Source organism: Nannospalax galili, unplaced genomic scaffold (assembly GCF_000622305.1).
Source record: "Nannospalax galili isolate Female #2095 unplaced genomic scaffold, S.galili_v1.0 scaffold79, whole genome shotgun sequence".
In the NCBI taxonomy this organism is placed as follows: domain Eukaryota; kingdom Metazoa; phylum Chordata; class Mammalia; order Rodentia; family Spalacidae; genus Nannospalax; species Nannospalax galili.
The window spans coordinates 1,094,862-1,100,506 of NW_008343959.1; the positions used below are offsets into that span (position 1 = coordinate 1,094,862).

General features: G+C 44.8%; 1 pseudogene; it reads right to left on the reverse strand.

Annotated features, from left to right (window-relative positions):
* Positions 1-3,833: 3,833 nt before the first annotated feature.
* On the reverse strand, positions 3,834-5,440 carry LOC103739740 (annotated as a pseudogene).
* Between the last annotated feature and the right edge of the window lie 205 nt (positions 5,441-5,645).

Consider the following 5,645-nt stretch of genomic DNA (forward strand, 5'->3'; position numbering starts at 1 on the left):
GTGTGGCCATTCACTGAAGAGTGGTCAACTTACCAGAGGGCATATCTTTAAAGAAAATAGATTCTCCCTCTTCCAGAAGACATCAATTGCCAGTGACTCCTCAGTTAAAGGTGTAGTCATGCTCAAACCCCTCCCCATGCTGGGAATTTTCTCTAGATTATGTATAAGCAGGTTTTGTCCATGCTGTCATGCCAGTCTCTTATTCTCTGCACTTTGAGCAGTTGTGGATCTATGTGTCAATCACAATCTGTGGTGAAAAGAACTATGTTCATTCCCAATGACTATTTTTACCACTCCATTTATCTTACCTTTCCCCCATTTTCTCTAGCTAATATTTCAATTTAGACACTGAATAAGAATGATTAAAAAATCTCAGTCTTTGTCTTTTACAAATCTTACAATGAAAACCTGAAGCCATTTATCTTTAAGTAGTATATTAGCAAAATACTTTTTTTGTAGATTCCATTTCTTGATACATCTTTCTTTTTCTCTTTCATATTTCTTTTCATTGATGTATATGTGTGTGTGTGTGTGTGTGTGTGTGTGTGTGTGTGTATGTGTGTGTGGTGTATGCATGTGAGAGCTAATGACACTGGACACTTTATACCCTGTCAAATGTTTCTCCTCATACAGACACAGTCACATGAACTAAAGCAGGATTTGAAAACTTTACATTCACGACTATCTTCATACATTCTTTAACAACTTACAGAGAAAAGCATGAGTACTACCACTTACTGTGACATACTAGTTTACTTAATGCTAGAATGTATCTGTGATAATCTTCAGTCTCTGGATATAAGGAAAAAAAAAACAAACAGAAAACAAAACAAAACAAAAAAAACCCGAAACACAAGCAAACTCCAAAAAATTTAGACGGGTGACAAGGAAAGGAGTTGCCAACAGATTTTTATGAAGCATTAAATTCTAAAAAAATAAGTTTTTTGTACTTATATTACTTCATGAAAAAAACAACATGCCCACCTGTATGGATGGGTAAGTGAGGACACCAGACAGTCCAAGGGACAAGAAACAGCTTTCAGAGTATAGCCATCTCTCCTAGCTGAAAGGGACTATGGGGTTTGTGGGGAAAGAAGCTCTGCATAGTAATAGTGCTAAGGAAACCAAAATATAGTTTCCCAATATTTAACAGATTCTAGGTTACAAAGAGACATGTTTTATTCCTAGAAGTTCTCAATTCTTCTGATGTGACAGAACTTCTAAAAACTGAATAAAAGATTGTGCTTCTGACACTGTAAGGTCACATTACACCCTTTAGAAAGCACGACAATTTTCACATGGCTTGGAATCCACTTGGATACATTCTCAACACCAAAAAAATTCCATGGGATCCTTGCCAACCAGTGGGCTAGTGGGAAAGTGCCACACAGCCATATTTGGGGTAGTGTGGTGTGTGTGTGTGTGTGTGTGTGTGTGTGTGTGTGTGTGTTAGAGGGACTAAAGCATTAGAGAAAGGCTCAAGTGAGGGGCCAAAAAGTGAGTAGCCTGGCTGTCCCTAGCCCTTCTTTCTGGGCGCAAAGAAGGTGAACTTTTTACTTCTGGAGGTCCCCCTCATTTCACATTAATGGTTATTTATTTAGTGAGGAGAAATTATCTGTGCAGGTGTGAGAATGTGACACTGAGTAACACGGAGTCCCTGGGAAGTCCCTCACATGAATCACTGTGGACTGTGATACACATCACTGTTTCCACATCTACTTCACTTCCACTTCTAAACTTCACAATTTAGATGTGAAGATGCTGCAAAAATAATCTGTCAGAAATAATCTGAAAATGACAGTGAATAGAAACTTTACATTTAAAAATTCTATTATTTTTTAAATGCCCATGGGGTACAGGCAAAATTATGTCACACGGCTACTAGACTAAGGTTCTTTATGAAGAAAACTCATAGATTATTTCTGTAATTTATTCATAGTAAGGTAGCAAAAATATTAAGCCACTAAGCTATGAAATCTGTAACCTCTCACAAGGGTTTTACCCTGGATAATTCAATTATCTTTCAGATCTGTGGCAGGATGGATTCAGTTTGGGTTAGACTGTTTCCTTCCCTTCTTAGGCATGTGGCCCCATTGTAGAAGGGTAGGGAGAGGTGCATCTTCATGGGCTATGTAGGACAGAACTATCTAGGGGTCTTAGGGGAAAGGTCTGACTGGGGCTGGGAAGGGACATGGGAGCTTCATTTAAGATGATCTGTGTCCTTTCAGTACCTGCAAAAGTGCCAATGCCCAGGACCTCTCTGGATCAATAAGGACATGATGCTCATGGAAGGAGCTAACACTGAGGTCTGAGAACTTGGACTCAGTACAAATACATAGAAAGAAACAGTTCTTGGTGTACTCAAAAGAAGTTGACCCTTATATCACACAAGAAGTCAGATGTCCCTATACATTGTTTTCCAATGTGCGTGTGCCCCTCTAACCAACATCTATGTGTGTCCGTAATTTTCTTGTGTAGAAAATGTAGCTCATTGCTTCCCACCTCATTGGCTACACCTTGACCTAACGTCAATGGGGCTGTGGAAGAACACAATTCACATGAATCACTGTGGATCATGTTTCCACATCTATCTACATTCATATCACCATCTTCCAGTGTTCTCATCTACACAGTGAGGACACTATTCTACCCACATGGTAGTGGCAGACAGGTTAAGCCACAAGTCAGCTTCCTGGGTACTACAGTAGAAGGAAAATTGAATATAGTAAGAAAGGGCTCCACACTATGCCTATTCCAAGCCCTCTACTGCAACACGCATAGTATATGGACTCTATCAGAGTCTTACTAGTAAGAATAGTTGTTATGCCACTTGAAGCTGTCGTCTGAACATGGCATTTCTAAAAAAAAAATCATTAACCTAAATTCATCTTTAAAAATTCCAGCAACTGAAGTCATCTTATCTCATCTCAAATATGTATATATATAAATTCTGTCTTTTGGAGACAGGGTCTCCCTGTAGCCACTGCTGGCCTAGACTAGCTATGAGACCAGGCTGGCCTTAATCTCACGGAGATACCCTTGCATCTGCCTCCTGAGTGCTGGGATTAAAAGCCTGCATCATCTCAAATATTTTAAAAGACTTATTTTTTTTTCTAAGTAATATGGGTCCAGAATAGCCCAATGATTTTTTTAAAGGATTCGTTTTTTTAAAAGGATTCATTCATTTTTTAAAAAAAAAAAAAGATAAAAATGGAAGGTGTGGTGTGAAATGTGGGGAAAGAAACAAGTTGCTGAATTTACATTTTGAATTGTAAGGCGTGGAGAGGGCACTACCAGGGAGAGGGGACCCTACTCTGCCAATACCTCTGATCTCACAACTTGGATACCCTAAAACTTGAGTTGTGTCACCAGGTAACAAAGAACAAAGTCATGACTACAAGAGACTAAATTCAAGGCTTCTTTCTCGTGGCTGGGTGGGTGTTTACCTGTGCAAATATATGAAATCACTCCCCACTGACATAAGGTGCCTGTCCGTGGATATCATCCACACATGCTTCAATGTGATGCTCAGTCCCAAGAGCCCCATGATTCAGCCTTTGGTGCCCTAAGTCCCTGGTCTGCCCCCATCCCTGGTCTGCCCCCAGACCTGTCATTTTTCCACTTTCTTGGCTTTCTTGAGGATGTCGCACTTTTTCCTGTTGGGGCAGTGACACCGCTCTTCAATGCTGGGGATACATTTATGGTGCCATACCTCCTTCATCTTCTCCACCGAGTAGGCAGCTTCCACATAACGGCAGATGAGCCTCAGCTGCATGAGGTCCAGCTGCTTCTTGTTGCAAGCCCCGGAGTGGTTGTACTATAGTCGAAGGATCTCAGCGGTGAAAAGTTCCAGAAAGAGCCTGACTAGGAGGCAGGCAGCGAAGTTGCCCACAGACAGGCTTTGCTGCATGATCTCGGGTACCTCCTTGTTCTTGCCCGACAACAAATAGAGGACAGACCCAAGAAAGTCTGCTCTCATAGATACTGCACAGCTGCTCCTTGCTGAGCCGGCAGTAGGAGTCTGGCACTCCGAAGTCAGGCTGCAGGATCTCCAGCTTGTCAAAAATCAATGGGCATCAGCTAGATCTTCTTGGAGCACCTGCCGGATAGGCTGCCTTCAAAGTTGTCCTCCACCTTGACCACGGATATGTCGTCGGTCAAGCTGAGGAGTAGTAGCAGTCATCCTGTGGGGGACCCCTCCAGGCCCAGGCCCTCTGACTCATCACCCATGCGCTGGGCACACTGCTGAACCCGGGCTCCTCCTCCTGCATGTCAGGGAATCAGATCTCAGTATAGTTGCCGACGATCTGCAGTCTCTGTGGGTCCAGCTCCTGCTTGCCCCCATCACCATAGCAGTTGTACTGCTCGCCCAGATTCGGATGGTCAAAGAGCTCCGGGAAGAGCCGGTGGAGGAGGAACACCGCAAATTCACCTAGGGAGGAGGCTTCATCCGTGGACGCAGTGAGGTCCTGCGTGTCGACCACATGGTCTGAGGCAATGGTGCTGTTACGGTCCAGAGACAGGGCCTCCTCTTAGTCCTTGTCCAAGAAGTTGTCAGCATCCACTTGGTCTGCTTCAAAGAAGTTGGTGACCTGGCCTGTCTTCCATTTCCCGCTGGGCACAAAAGCAGCTGAAGAAGCCTTTGAGCTGTGGCAAGCACTCAGCCTTCCACATGGCTTGGTCCTCCACAGAGGGGTATTAGACCTCCACGTAGCTTCTGGTGAGGCTGGAACTTGGCCTCGAGCTCAGAGGGGCTCACCTGCTTCTTGATGCGACTCACCTCCAGGGAGAATAGATCCACCTTGCTGTGGAGCTGGAACATGTTGGACGTGAGCTTGTTGAGCATGTAGAACATCTTCTGGATCAGGAAGCAGATATCAGGGTCACCATCAGAGGCTGCCCCAGCACCACATTCCCGGTTCTGAGACTCATTCAGCAGGAGCAGGGGCGTGGCTATTGCTGGGGTTTGCCTTCTCAAAGAGCTCATAGGGGCTGAGCGTGTCACCTGAGGAAGGGCTCTTCTTCATGATCTTGTGGGAGATACCATAGAGAGGCTTCTTGTAGGAAGGGACAGTGGTGTCACTGGGGGAGCTCTTCTTCGCTTGGCCACACAGAGCTCACACTCCTGCCTCTGTTGACCTGCTCTCCATTGCCTTGGCAGGGAGAGCTGTTATCACAATTCCATATACCTGCCAGAAGTGCCTCTGGTATCAGCCTCTGCCTCTTCAAGCTGGGGAAAGCGTCTGGCTGGTCTTAGCTGCCTGGTTGCTCCTGTTTGCTGCAATCCCGGAGGGCATGAAGACACTGTCCAGAGGGTGCTTCTCAGAGGCCCTGGAATTCCTACAGCACCCAGCACAGCATTGTCAATCCCTGTCTCCACCTTTGCATTGTTACTTTTTAGAACTTCTTCTACATCTTCACTTAATTCAGTCGATTTCATCTTCTATTCCACTGGGACTCCAGTTGGTTACTTTGCAGAGTGGACCCTCACGGAGTTCAGGGGCCACTTGTGGAAGGTGAGTGCAGGGCTCACAGTAGAGGCAGAGCCAGCAGGACCTGGCCTGATGGCCTGCTGACTGGCTGGAGGCAAGACAGCAGGGCCTTATTTATTACTTTTATTTTGTGTGTATGAATGTATTTCCTGC